A 14,676-nucleotide genomic window follows, 5' to 3' on the forward strand; every position below is an offset into this window, starting at 1 on the left:
CTCCAAAAATCTTAGACTATTTAATTGTGAGGAGTAGAAATCATTTGCTTAAGACATAGAGATAATTTATTTAAAGGGAGAGTCTGCCTGGCCATTTTAGTGGATTTTTAGTCTCCTGTGTCCCATGATTAAAATAAATAATTAAAAACTGTTTAACTTGACATTTGGGTGAAATAAAGTCCTTGGGTGAAATATGCAGAATTCAAAAAAAAAAGGGGGGGGGGCTAGTAATTAGCGCATATAAAGAAGCTGATAGCATTCTTAGCTAGAAGAATCCACTATGATCTCAGTATTTAAGTAGGATACATGGCATTAAACAATATGTACTTAATCTGGTATACCATCTATTTTGTAGTCTATAGTGATTTTAAAGAACCCCGATAATTTAATCTTTTTTTTAAAAAAAATGTTTCAATATTGGCAGGTGGAAATAGCTACCTGTGGGGTGGCTACAGCAGGCTGGAGACCTTCTTGCCCGGGCACATGCTGCTCGGCAGCAAAAAGGTCCGTGCCCGGCCACGCAGACGTGTCCGTGGCAGTGTGGACATTTCTCCACGCGCGCTGCACCAGCCTTGGCACCTGCAGCCAGGATGGGCTGCTGAGTGTGGGGCTGCCACCAGGCTGCAGCCATTTGCACAGCTCCCACCGCCAACAGCAGCCCTTGCCACCCCTCTGGGCTGGCCTCAGAGGCTGCTGGGGGCCTGATATTCTGGACACCAGCTTGAATGTCAAAGTTTCTGAAGAGACAGGTCAAAAAAAAAAAAAAAAAAGAGTAGGGGTGGATTTTCAACCCTGGCAAAATAATCCAAGAAACTGAAGACCCACCACCTGACTCTTTCATGCATGAGTTGAGAATGTTATCTACTTCTCTGCAAGAAGAACTTTGAACATCTGTCTGCTGAGCCCTTCACATTGACCCCTTGGGTACAATGAGGGCTCCTCCCTATGACACTGATGTACTGAGAAGCACTGGCTGTAAAAGGGCCCGGGAGGCCTGATGCCTCCTGGATGGGGTGACACGATCTCCTTTAGGCATGGCCACGTAAGGATTCCTGCTTGAATTCTGGCTGATCAGTCATGCCCTGTGGGGTGGGGAGAGACCACAGTGTAGCCTTGGAGAAGAAGGGCCTTGTAGGAGAGAAATCACGAGGTGCCAAAGCCTCATCTGAAAGGTGTCAAATCTCTGGGCAAATACTGCAAAGGAGGGACTCCAACATCTTCCTGCTGGTACATTTGGCTTCTGCAGGCAGTGGCAGTGAAGAGTTTCCTCCATGGAGGCACTGGAGCCTCCAGTGCCCGGACAGAGCTCTAGGCTGTGATGCACAAGTGCCTGCAAATTCTGGGCAAGTTCTGTGGTGACGAGCCACAGGCACTCGCAGCCCTTGGTGTGCAAAGGAGAGCCCAGCGGCTCCTGCTCTCGCAGTGCAGGAGGGGAGGCTACAGGGGAGAGCAAGGGGCACAGCCTTGCCTCCTGCTGCAGGAAAGTTTCTCAGCATGGGAGCTGGCTTGGCTGCTGTAGCCAGAGCACCGCAGCAGCCTGCTCCCTCCTGGGCTTGGCCACAGCAAGGGAAGCCGTCGCTGCTGAGGGGTCAGCACTGGGGCCTGCCCTCAGGAGCCCTTTCTCATACCTTCTCCAGGCAGAACCTTGTCGAGACCACAGTGCTCTTCTCCATCACTGACATTTTGACATTAGGGACTTATAGGAGATGTGAAGGTGGGGGGTAGCCTCAGCTGCAGTGACTATGAGTTAGTGGAGTTCAGGATCCAATGAGGAGGAGGCAGGGCTGTCAGTAGCCTTGCAACAATAGACTTCAGGAGGGTCAACTTAAGTCTCTTCAGAGACCTCCTCGGAAGAATCCCATGGGCTAGAGCTGTAGAAGGAAGAGGGGCCCAAGAGAGCTGGTTGGTTTTCAAGCGGCACTTCCTCCATGCCCAGCAACAGTGCATCCCTGTGTGTAAGAAGTCAGGCAGAGGGGGCAGGAGACCTCTGTGGATGAGCAGGGAGCTTGTGGCAATGCTCAAGCAGAAGAAGGCGGTATACAGAATGTGGAAAAAAAGGTCAGACGCCCTGGGAGAAATACCGGAACGCAGTCAGGGAATGCAGAGACGTGACAATGAAAGCTAAGGCACATTTGGAACACAATCTGGCAAGGGACGTTAAAAATAATAAGAAAAACTTCCTCGAATATATTAACAGCAAAAAGAAGATTAGGGAAAAGGCGGGTCCATTGGTGAAGGGGATGGGCACCCTGGTTACAAATAACACAGAAAAAGCAGAGTTGCCGAATGCGTTCTTTGCTTTGGTGTTTACCAAGGGCAGCCCTTTAGAGTCCCAGGCCCTAGGGACAAGACAAGAAGCCTGGAGAGAGGAAGTCTTGCCTTGGTTAGAGGAAGATGGGGTCAGAGAGCACCTAAGGAAACTCAATACCCACAAATCCATGGGCCCTGATGGGATGCACCCCAGAGTTCTGTGGGAGCTGGCGGATGTCATAGCTAAGCCGCTCTCCATCATCTTTGAAAGATCCTGGAGAACGGGGGAGGTGCTGGAGGACTGGAAGAAGGCCAATGTCACACCAGTCTTCAAAAAAGGCAAGAAGGAGGACCCAGGCAGCTACAGGCCAGTGAGCCTCACCTCCGTCCCCAGAAAAGTGATGGAACGGCTCATACTGGCTCTTGTCTCCAGGCACATGGAGGACAAGAAGGTGCTCAAGAGTAGTCAGCGTGGATTCAGCAAGGGGAAGTCTTGCTTGACTAACCTGATAGACTTCTATGGTGGAATGACCGGCTGGATAGATGAGGGTAGAGCGGTGGATGTCGTCTATCTCGAGTTCACCAAGGCTTTTAACACTGTCCCTCACAACATCCTCCTGGGCAAGCTCCGACAGTGCGCGATAGATGAGTGCACAGTGAGGTGGATTAGGAACTGGCTGGATGGCAGGGCCCAGAGGGTGGTGATCAGCGGTGCAGAGTCTAGTTGGAGGCCTGTAGCTAGCGGTGTCCCCCAGGGGTTAGTCCTCGGTCCAGTCCTGTTCAATTTATTCCTCAATGACCTGGATGAAGGCACAGAATGTTCCCTCAGCAAGTTTGCTGATGATACCAAACTGGGAGGAGTAAGTGATACCCGCGAGGGCTGTGCTGCCATCCAGAGGGACCTGAACAAACTGGACAACTGGGCAGTGAAAAACCTCATGCAATTCAACAAGGCCAAGTGCAAGGTCCTGCACCTGGGGAGGAATAACCCCAGACACCAGTACAGGCTGGGGACTGACCTTCTGGAGAGCAGCTCTGCAGAGAGGGATCTGGGCATCATGGTGGACGACAACTTGACCATGAGGCAGCAGTGTGCCCTCGTGGCCAAGAATGCCAATGGGATCCTGGGGTGCCTTAAGAAGAGCATCTCCAGCAGGTCGAGGGAGGTGATCCTGCCCCTCTACTCAGCCCTGGTGAGGCCACATCTGGAGTATTGTGTCCAGTTCTGGGCCACACAGTACAAGAGGGATGTGGAGCTGCTGGACAGAGTCCAGTGCAGGGCTACAAGGATGATCAGTGGCCTTGAACATCTGCCCTATAAGGAGAGGCTGAGGGAGCTGGGCCTGTTCAGCCTGGAGAGAAGAAGGCTGAGAGGGGATCTAATCAGTGTCTATAAGTACCTCAAGGGAGACAGTGAGGAGGATGGTGTTGGCCTCTTTTCCCTGGTGGCCACTCACAGAACTAGAGGTAATGGCCAGAAACTGAAACACCAAAAGTTCCACAGGAACTTAAAGAAAAAATTCTTAACAGAGAGGGTGACAGAGCACTGGAACAGGCTGCCCAGAGGGGTTGTGGAGTCTCCTTCTCTGGAGATCTTCAAAACCTGCATGGACGCAGCCCTGTGCCATGTGCTGTAGGTGACCCTGTGTGTGCAGGGGGGTTGGACTAGATGACCTCTAGAGGTCTCTTCCAACCTTAAGCATACTATGATTCTGTGATTCTATACCATTGTCAACTCATGCATGGAAGAGTCAGCTGGTGGGTCTTCAGTTTCTTGGATTATTTTGCCAGGGTTGAAAATCCACCCCTACTCTTTTTTTTTTTTTTGACCTGTCTCTTCAGAAACTTTGACATTCAAGCTGGTGTCCAGAATATCAGGCCCCCAGCAGCCTCCGAGGCCAGCCCAGAGGGGTGGCAAGGGCTGCCGTTGGCGGTGGGAGCTGTGCAAATGGCTGCAGCCTGGTGGCAGCCCCACACTCAGCAGCCCATCCTGGCTGCAGGTGCCAAGGCTGGTGCAGCGCGTGGAGAAACGTCCGCACTGCCACAGACACGTCTGCGTGGCCGGGCACGGACCTTTTTGCTGCCGAGCAGCATGTGCCCGGGCAAGAAGGTCTCCAGCCTGCTGTAGCCACCCCTCAGGTGTGCGCCCCTGAAGGGACACCCGCTGCCCCTCCCCAGCGGGGTCACAGGTGGCCTCAGGTGACAGCGGGACCCTTTGTGACTGCGCTGCTGTGACATCCTGGCCCGGCGGGCTCGGCCCGCAGTGTTCGGGACGACGGCAACGGGAGAGGACGGGAGCGAAGGTGCTGGCCAAAAAGCCCCCTGAGCGCACCCAGGAATTTCCCCGTTGCCCCCGGGCAGCTCCGCAGAGTTTGGCCACGCGGCCAGGATGGCGGAGCGACTCCCCAGCCACCGCTCGGTGGCTGCTGAGGAGGAGGAGGATGGGGCGGTTGCAGCGAGCATGTGCGACCTGGAGCCCCACTCGAGCCGTGCGCCCGAGGAGGAGCCGTCGGGTGAGTGCGGGGGCAGCGCTGGCCGCGCCGGGGGCCACGAGCTCTCGCTGTGCGGCTGGCAGCAGCGTGCGCTGGGGCAGAGCGCTCCGCTGCCTCCTGCCCTCTCCGCGCCAGCCCTGCAGCTCTGCCCGCTCTCTTTCCTCGTCAGCTCCCGGTGCGGATCTGCCCGGAGAGGAGGCAGAGGAAGCCCTGGAGCACGTGCGCGCCTTTCTCAGGCGTGGAGGGAAGGTGAGTGTAGCCATCCCGCTCGGGGCTGCACCGGTGTCTCCTGCCGGCTCCCTCGGGGCGCTCCACGCTCAGATGGCCCCACGTGGCCGCTGGCGCTGGGGGCTGCTCCCTCGCAGGCGCCCACGTGTTGCTGCAGCCCCTGCCATGCGCTGGTGCTGCTGGCTGTGCGCCTGCCCCTCTTACGCTCTCTCTTTCTCCCTCTGCTCCTGGCAGCAGGAAGAGGCCGAGAAGCTGCAGTTTCTGGCCTGCATCTGCACCCTCTGCACAGCGTCCTGCTCGCCTAGCCTGCCTGCTCTGCTGCTGCGCCAGGAGCTCTGGCAGTGCAAATCCCAGCTGGCAGAGGCGCTGGAGGTGAGGGCACATGGGACTCCCAGAGGCCTGCTCGGGAGGGCACCGGCCCAGTTCTGCAGGCAGAAGAGTGCGGGGAGGTGTGGGGTGCTGGCTGGTGGGCACAGCCACTTGTGGGGCCCTGGCAGCTCCGTAAGAGCCTTCCCGCTTGTGCTCTCCAGGTGCTGCTGCAAGAGGAGCCCAGGAACCACCTGGGCACGGCAGTGCGGCAGCAAGTCATGCTCAGCATCAGTGCCATGAGGTAGCTGCCCCAGAGCCTGGCTTGGCCACAGCCTCCCCAGCAGATATCCCAGAGGGCCCCAGTCCTGGCAGGGAGCCTTCCCTCGTCCTGAGGGAGCCTCCCATTGGTATCTGGTGACACCAAGAGGGTTGGAGCCGGGAGAGCAGAGAGGGCCCTGGAGCTCTCCCGTGGGTGCGGGCCTTTCCCCAGGGGTGAGGTGGGAGGTGGGGAGATCATTGGGCCCCACCTGCCAGCTGTGTCCTCTGTCCCTGCACAGCATGCCGGTGAGAAGAGGTGACTCTCTATGGGGCTCCCTCCCCACCTGACGTGGCTATCACTCATGGGCCTCCCAAGCCCTGGGTGCATCCCCCTGCCCAGGACAGAAGGGTGTTGCTGGCTGCTTCAGCCCCAGGGACTGAAAGGCCCCTCTCTGTGCTTGCAGCCAAGCTGGGCTGCTTCTGGAGAGCGAGCTGGAGAGCCTGCTGGAAGCCTGCTTCTCCAGCGTCTTCTCCCTGCCTCCAAGAGAGCATCTGGATCCTGCTCTCTACTCCCAGGTGGGTGCTGGCTGCTTAAGTGAGGCTCAGGGCAGGCTCCCAGCTTGCCTCTCCCTCGCCCATGCCCTCTCCCCCTGGCCCTGGACAGGGCCATGGGCAGTGTCACCAGGCTGCGCCCTGTGCAGCAGCAGCTCCCCTGGCTTTAGGGCTCTCCTGCCCTCAGCACTATTCTACATGTGCCCCTGGCACAGGAGGAATTCAAAGCCCTCTCTGACAGCTGTGGGGCAATAGGGAAGAAGTGCCTCAACCCTCTGTCCCCCTTGCAGCTGCTGGATGCCATGGACAGCATGCTGAAGACCTTGATGCTTGGCAGCCCTTCCTCCAGCATCATGGACATGAAGACCATCCTGCAGGTCTGCTATTTGCCAGGAGCAGAGTTGTCAGCTCCAGGGCCCTGTGGTGGGACAGGGGGGAGTTGTCCAGCAGCCACTGGAGAGAGCCCAGTGCTGAGAAGGGACAAGCTCCCTCATGGGAATGGGGATCCCCACAGTTCTCCTGTGCGAGCCCAGTGTCCCTTGGCTACAGCCAACATCCCCTCCTCCTCAACCCGCTCCTGCACTCATTACAACCCCCATGGGCTCCTGCTGTCACATCAGGCCCGTCTGGGAGATTTGCCCCACAGTCACAAAGGACTCTGGATGCAAGATCCCCTCTCCGGGCTCTGCCGGTGCTCCAAGGCACAAACCTGCCAGGCATTTTCTGGGACACAGGACAGAGCAGCAGCTTTTCTCCTTGCAGCTCCTACTGCCCTACGCTGAGTGCCGGCAAGCAGCTGTGCACGAGAGGGCTGTGGGACGCCTTGCGAAGCTGGGGGATCTCCTGACCAGCTCTTCTTTGGTGTCGGTAAGGAGCCTATGGTGCAGGCAAGCTGCAGCCACTGCCTGTCCCTTGTCAGCATGCAGCCGTGTCCTGTAGCTCCAGGCTGCCTCCAAGGGAAGCCACCAAGGCTCTGGCTCAGCCGGATCCAAGCCCGCAAGGAGCGTGGGCCCAGGGCTTTGATCCTGAGCGCTGCCCCTCCGGCCTCGTGTCAGCACTGCCTCCCTCCCCCAGGTGCGCGAATGCTTCCAAGTAGGCGGTGCCAGCTGTGGCAGCTTCTTGGAGAAGAGCGTGCCAGTCCTGGGGCAGCTGGTGGGACATCTCACCCTGTGCGGTGCCTGCAAGGATGAGGGGAGCAGTGACGAGGCCGCGGAGGCCCTGTGGCACCTCTATGAGTTCCTCCTGCAGGGAGAGAGTAAGAATTTCTGTGTGGTTGCAAGCAATTCCCCTTGCCCACCCCTTGCAATAGGTCCAGCGCCTCCCTGGGCGTCCTGCTGCGCACTCTTTCCTTCTAGGGCCTTTTTGCCTGCCAGGGGATATTTGTCCCTGATGCTTCCGTGGGCCGTGTCCAGCTGTGCAACCTTCATGCCGAATGCCCTGTGTTTCCCTTCCTGTGCAGGCAGGGAGCCGTCACAGAGAGTGCCTGGCAGCAAGAGCTCCGAGAGGAGTGGGAAACTGCAGGCACCTTGAGGCTTTCCCGGTCCAGGGACACCAGGGAAATGAGCAGGGTAAGGAGCACCTCCCTGGCTGGGACTTCCAGCTGTGGGGTCAGCCTGCAACGTGGACGCAGAAAGAGGTGGCTGCCAGGTGGGGCTGAAGAGAGGGCTGCACTTTCCTTAGGCCAGGACTAGCCAGGGGCTTCCTTCCTGCATCCTGCAAGCCCTGCTTCCCTGCAGGAGCAGTGGGTGGGGACCTTAACCCCAAGCACCCAGGCCCATCCCAGCACCATCACCCAAGCCAGCAGAGCCCCAGCTCCTGGCTTGGAGGGACTCGCTGCCCGATGTCGCTCTTCAGGGCCACGCGCTGCTCAGCCAGGCAACACAGTTGGGAGCCTGGCTGTGACATCTCTCTCAGGGCTGCCTTCTTTTGTGCCCTAGATTTTTGGGAAACACCTCCAGCCAGATGAGAAGGCAGAGGCCATCCTCGTAGCCATCAGGGGCATGAGAGCCTGCAGCAGCTACGACACGCAGGCGGCTGCTCACATGCTGGACGAGCTCGTCACGGATGACGCGTGCCTTTTGGAGCATGTGAGTAGCCTGCGGGTGGCACGGCCGGGGTTCAGGCCCTTTGGGGGCTTGTTTTTCCCCTGAGTGCTCATGTACCAGGCACCCAACTGCCTCTGTGGCCAGCCCAGAGTGGTGGCAAGGGCAGACCTTCTCCGCGGGAGCTGGGCAAAGGGCTGCAGTGTGGCAGCACCCTCACACTTTGCCATGTGGTCTGCAGGCACCAAGGCTCGTGAAGAACATGTGGGAAAACATCCTGGCCGTGCGAGATGCATCTGCACGGCTCAGCCTGGACAGAGCTCTTCTCCTGCTGAGCAGCATGTGCCCAGACAAGGTGGTTGCGAGCCTGCTGAGCTGCTCCCCCTCATGTGACAGGTCTGTGCTGGCCAGGGGCAGTGGGCAGGGACAGGGCTGCGGCCTCGCAGGTCACGGGGCTGCAGCCGCGGCAGCCGCTGACAAAGCGCTCTGGACCTGCAGCGCCGCCAGGGCCATGTGGAAGGTGCTGGTGTCCAGGCCTGGCGCCGCGGAGCGGGTGCTGCCGGAGCTGCTCGTTGCGCTGGAGGACTGGCGGCTGCCCGAGGAAACGGCCTCGGCTGTCTCTTCCCTGGCCGTAAGTTTGTGGAGGAAGCCCCGCTCTCCCCTCGGGCTGCCCTTGTCCCTGCGAGCGAGAGGCAGGGCTCCCGCTGCCCTTCTCCATGCAGCCCCAAGCCGGGGCTCCCCGGGACGCACAGGCCCAGCACGGGAGGGGGCGCTACAGCTGGCAGGGCCCTGGCCAGCGCCAGCTTGCTGGGCTGCTGGGCCTGCTTGGGGCCCTCTGCACACCCAGACACACGGAGCTGGCCTGAGCAGCTGGCTGTCTCCCTCTGCCTCTGCATGGCCCTGCCTCGTGCAGCACGTGCTCAACCTGCTCTGGGGACAGGACTAGGGGCCAGGGCCACGTTAGGGTTCCAGGCAGCAGAAACATCATCAGGGCCAAGTCAGGGGAACCAGGGTAGCTTCCAGGCTACCTGTGGCCCTCCAGGGGGATGTCCTCACTGCCCAGGAAGGCTTGTGGTGGCTTTGTGGCACCCAGGCGCCGAGCCCCAGGAGCTGCCATGGCTCTGCTCTGGCCAGGCAGGCCAGGCAGCCCCTCCTGCTTCTGCCAAGGTGCAGGGCACTGCTAGGGGCCTCACCACCGAGCTCCAGCAGCACAGGAGGGACATGTCAGCAGCAAGGGCTGTCTCTGGGCTTTTTCTGCAGGCAACGCGTGTGCTCCAGGAGATCCTCCACCAGCCCCACTGCCTGCACGTGCTAGGGGCGTTCTTCCCCCAGCTGCTGCTAGCGCTGCTCTTCCAGAGCTCTTTCCTGGCAGCGCTGGAGCAGGAGCAGTCGGACGCGCTGTGGGGGAGATGCAGAAGGGAGGAGTCCACGTGCAGCAGTCCCGTGAGGTGCTCCATCACATCCCGGCCGTCCCTTGCAGGCAGGGCTGCAGGCAGGGCCAGGGGTGCGAGTGTGAGCGGGTGTTTTCTCTGCACACAGGCTTGCAGTGCAGACCATGAAAGCACTGCTGTGCCGTGCCGGCTACGAGAACGTGGTGCTGGCCATGGCAAGGAAGGGCAGCTGGGACATGGTCCTGCACGCTGAGACCCATCACCAGGGAGTGGGTCTGCTGGCCAGGTGAGAGCCCCTGTCTCCCCGCTCTGCTGCAGCATTTCACCCCTGCGCACAGGGTGACTCTCAGAACCCACAGGGGTGCCCAGTTCTCCACGCAAAGGTGGCTTTGTTCTGTGCATGGTGGCCCAAGGGATGTGATGGGAGGAAGTGAGGGTGCAGTCTCAGGAGAGCTTTGCCTGGGTTGCTCAGGCCTCACAGTGCCTTCTTCCCTCCGCCAGAGAGATGAGGAAGAGCCCAAGAGCGCTGCGCCTTCTGCTGTTCCAACAGCTGGCAGTGCTGCTCTTGGGCGAGGAGCCCTGCACGGAGATCCCTGCCATGGCTTTCCTGGTGGAGGTGAGCCTCATGTGGGCACTGCCCTTCTGGGGTGCTTCTAGCTCCAGTGCTGTCTGCTAGCCCCAGCTGTGGGATGGAGGGCAACGAGCACAAGTGGAGCAGTGGGTGTTCTGCCATGAGTCCCCTCAGCCTTCACCCCTCTGCAGCGGGCTCCTTCTTGTCCCCACGTGTATTTGATGTCTCTTTGTGTCGCGTCTCTGTCGAAGGGTTCCTCCAAAGCATGAGGACAGGAGGCTGGTGCAGGGAGGGGAGGAGCAGGCCAAAGCTGTGCCCTGCGCTGTGCCCTGAGGCCCCAGGCAGGGAGGGAGGTCCCAGGGGCTCCCTGCAGTCACTGCTGCCTTTGGGCCAGCCTTCCTCTGAGCCCGCTGCCCTTGCCCTGACCTACTGCTGGGATCCAGTGGTGTCCGACACAGGCAGTGCTGCGGCCATTGCCACCTTCTTTGTGCTGTGCATTGCAGCTGCTGGCCTGCAGTGACCTTCAGGCGGATGAAGATGTCTTGCTGGGAATCTCTGTGGTGTCCCTGAAGAGTCACAGCAGGGTAATGCATAAGCTGGGACTCAGAAGCCTCCTCGTGCTGTGCAGCAGACAGGAGATGGTGAGCAGGGCATCACTGGGGGGAAGCTGTGTGAGCTGGGCACTGGGTGCTAGGGAACAGACTAGCTTGGACTTTGCTGGGCCTCGGGAGCTGAGGGGGCTGCAGATCTCAGCCCAGCACCTAGCAAGCTGTGTTTGATAGGGTGTGAGACTGAGGGAAGCTGCTGTCTAATAAGGTGCCAGGGTAGTCTTTTTTTTCTGTTTTTTTTTCTTTCTTTCTTTTTTTTTTTAAACTGAGCTTGTACTTCCCACTTACAGGTCAGAAAAATGCATGTCCTGATGCCTCTGCTCATGAGACACTTGCAGGACGAGGACAGGAACATGAGCAGCCAGGCCCTTCTCGTGCTCAGCCATGTGGTCCATGTCCTGGAGAGACCAGCACTCACGGACATGGCTCCAGAGCTGGCTGAGAAACTCCTGCCACTCTTTGAGGATGTAAGGCGGGGGGCAGAGCCGTGGGGCTGGCTGCTGTGTGGGAGGCTGCCAGGACCCTTTCTGCCCAGGGCCCTTGGGATACTGCCCTGTGCTGCCCGTGCTGTCCTGGGCTGCAGGGCTGCATTGCACCAATGCAGCCTGTGAAGGAAGCTGCCACGTACGGTGCCAGGGCTGAGCAGTTCTCTCTTCTTTGCCACCAGGAGTGCGAGCACACACGAAAGCTCTCCATGCAGCTCTTCAGCAAGCTCATGGAGACAGCAGCGGGCACTGCAAAGGAGCAGGTGAAGCAGCATGTGCACACGAGCACGCTGCCACTGCTCTTCCACCTGCAGGATGAGAGCCCCAGTGTGGTCGAGGTACGGCTGAGCAATGGGGCACACTGGGGAGCCGAGTAGCCACGTTGGGAATAGCCGTGGGAGGTAGTCCTGGCTGAGTCTTGCCTGGATGTCTCTGGGGCTGCAGCCCTTCAGCCTCCTGCTGGCCTTGGCTGCAGCTCAGCAGCTCTGGGGAGCCTCTGCTGTGCTGCCTGTTCAGGACAGAGTGGCTCAGGTGGTGCTTGCTCCATGTTTCTGCTCAGCGAGGGGGGCCAAGGACCCCAAAGCAGATTCAGTGCCCTGCTGCTGCCCCTTGCCATGAAGAGCCAGCAAATGCCCTGAGTCTTGTCAAAAGGAGGAGGGTGGGAGGGCACAGGCTCTTGTCCCATGGGCTGCGGTGGCATCTCCCCGTTTCTTCCATGTGCAGGCTGCTCAGGAAGCCCTCCTTGGTGCCGCCAAGCTCCTCAAGTGGAAGGAGCTGAGGCGCTTGGCTCAGAGCCAGCAGACTTGGCTGATCAGCAAGTGCCTGGTAAGGACAGTCCCCAGGCTGCAGCCCAGCCTGGAGCAGCTCTTTCCTCCTCCGTGCCCAGTGTGTGTGGCTGGCGGCTCCGGGTGCAGGAGCAGCACTCGCGGGCTCTTCTGCAGGCTCCTCTGCCTTTGCTGAGCCCTGGGATGCTGAAGCTGCCCCTGGCCCAGCTGGGCCTTGCAGCAGGAGGGCCCCTCAGCGCGCCTGGGCAGCAGCCGTCCCTCTGCTGCCTCCAATGCTGGCTCGGCACTGCCCAGCCTCTGCAGGGGGTCCTGAGTGTGGTGGCAGGGGGAGGCCGGCTGCTCCTGGGGAAGGACGGCGAGAGGATGTTGTGTGCTGAGCCTTGTGCTCTCCCCAGCTGGCCGGGAGCAGGGGCAGGAGGAGGGCGGACGAATACCTGCGCCAGAGCCTGTCCTACCTGGAGAGCAGCCAGGAGTCCCTGCGTGAGGCGGCCGTGAGGTTTCTGGGTGAGCCCCGAGCCCTGGGCTCCATCTCTGTTCTGGGACAGCTCGGCCTCAGCCCCGGCTGCTGCGCTGGCAGCAAAAGCAGCCCTGTGACTGCTGCAGCCCCGTGTGCCTGAGGCAGCCCGTGGGCGCCTGGAGGCTCCGTGCCACCCTCAGCCATCTCTGCCCACAGTGGTGGGGCCGGTGGGAGTCCCTCGCAGCAGGAGCCCTGCGGGTTACACTGGGGAAAGGGGACTGGGGTGAGCCCTGCCCGAGGGGAGGTGGGTGCCTGGCCAGGTGGTCAGGACTGGGGGGAACAGCTTTGAGGAGCAGGATTTATGGGGCGCTGTGTGTGCCTAGGGCATGCTGGGCAGCACACCCTGGAGCAGAGCAAGGAGACGGTGGAGGTCATCTGTGAGAGTGAGTGAGGGCAAGCGGGGTGTCACACGGGGCTGGGGGGACGAAGAGAGACCCTGTCCAAGGAGCTCCCATCCCTGCGTAGGTGAGGAGGGCTCTGCTGCCCGAGAGGAGCGGAGCAGGAGTGGTGTGGGGAGAGTAGAGAGAGATTTCATGCACTTGAGCACATTCCTGGGCAGCAGCTGCCAGCTGATCCATTAGAGCCCCTGGGTCCATCCTGGCTGTGGCAAGAGCTGGGTGGGACTGGTGGTGTTAAGAGGAGAGGCCTGGGGCCTGCGGGGATATGGGGGCTTCATGTGAGCTCGTGCTTCCCTCCTCAGCCCTGAAAGGCCTGCAGGAGGACAGCAGCCCATCCATCTCTTCCCTGGCCACCCAAACCATGCTGATCCTGAGAGCTGCAGGGAAGGGGGCTGCATCCACGGGCACCCAGGAAGGCCTGTGCAACCGCCTGAGGAGAGCGTGGGAGAGGCGGCACTGCCCTCTGCAAGGTGTCAGTCTTTGCTGCTGGTGCTCGGCCACATCCTGATGCCAGGCTGCTCTGTGCACAGGCCTCATTATACAAACAATCCTGTCTCTTTACCGTGTGTCGTGTCTTTTCTTTGGCAAACCAAGGAGTAGAAAATGCAGGTTGTGAAGGGATTGGGGTCCCCCTCTTAGAGGAGTTGGGTACGCGCTCCCTGCAGCAGGCTGCAGCCAATAACCTGGCCCCTTGCTACCCCTCACAGCAGTCAGCAAAGCCTCTCCCACCCCCCAGCTTTACCCTTACATAGAATCATAGAATGCTTAAGGTTGGAAGGGACCTCTAGAGGTCATCTAGTCCAAACCCCCTGCACACGCAGGGCCATCTAGAGCACGTGGCACAGGACCGCGTCCACACAGGTTTTGAAGATCTCCAGAGAAGGAGACTCCACAACCTCTCTGGGCAGCCTGTTCCAGTGCTCTGTCATCCTCACTGTCAAGAATTTTTTCCTTAAGTTCCTGTGGAACTTTTGGTGTTTCAGTTTGTGGCCATTCCCTCTAGTTCTGTGAGTGGCCACCAGTGAAAAGAGGCCAGCACCATCCTCCTCACTGCCTCCCTTGAGGTACTTATAGACACTGGTTAGATCCCCTCTCAGCCTTCTCCTCTCCAGGCTAAACAGTCTCAGCTCCCTCAGACTCTCTTCATAGGGAAGATGTTCCAGGCCCCTGATCATCCTTCTAGCCCTGCACTGGACTCTCTCCAGCAGCTCCACATCCCTCTTGTACTGTGAGGCTCAGAACAGGACACAATACTCTAGATGCTGCCTCACCAGGGCAGAGTAGAGGGGCAGGATCACCTCCCTCAACCTGCTGGAGACGCTCTTCTTAATGCACCCCAGGATCCCATTGGCCTTCTTGGCCACAAGGGCACACTGCTGCTTTGTGGTCAACTTTTCGTCTACCACGACACCCAGGTTCCTCTTGGCAGGGCTGTTCTCCAGAAGGTCAGTCCCCAGTCTGTCCTGGTGCATGGGCTTATTCCTCTCCAGGTGCAGGACCTTGCACTTGGCCTTGTTGAATTGCATGAGGTTTTTCACCGCCCAGTTGTCCAGTCTGTTCCGGTCCTTCTGGATGGCAGTGCAGCCCTTGGGGGTATCAGCTACTCTTCCCAGTTTGGTATCATCAGCAAACTTCCTGAGGGAGCACTCTGTGCCTTCATCCAGGTCATTGAGGAATAAATTGAATATATATAGGTTATATATAGAGAGAATATAGGTGAAGATCAAAGTATATAGAAACATAAACTCTTAATTATATAGGTTAAGATCAATACACATAAAAGCATAGAA

The 14,676-nt window shown here is 59.1% G+C and overlaps 2 pseudogenes; one reads left to right on the forward strand and one right to left on the reverse strand.

Moving 5' to 3' along the window:
* Window positions 1-9,686: 9,686 nt before the first annotated feature.
* Window positions 9,687-13,254, forward strand: LOC148596114 (maestro heat-like repeat family member 5; annotated as a pseudogene).
* Window positions 13,255-13,624: 370 nt separating this feature from the next.
* On the reverse strand, window positions 13,625-14,628 carry LOC148596115 (uncharacterized; annotated as a pseudogene).
* Between the last annotated feature and the right edge of the window lie 48 nt (window positions 14,629-14,676).

This window comes from Tinamus guttatus, unplaced genomic scaffold, assembly GCF_059628265.1.
Source record: "Tinamus guttatus ecotype Peru unplaced genomic scaffold, ASM5962826v1 Tinamus_guttatus_pri_ptg000031l, whole genome shotgun sequence".
Lineage (NCBI taxonomy): Eukaryota > Metazoa > Chordata > Aves > Tinamiformes > Tinamidae > Tinamus > Tinamus guttatus.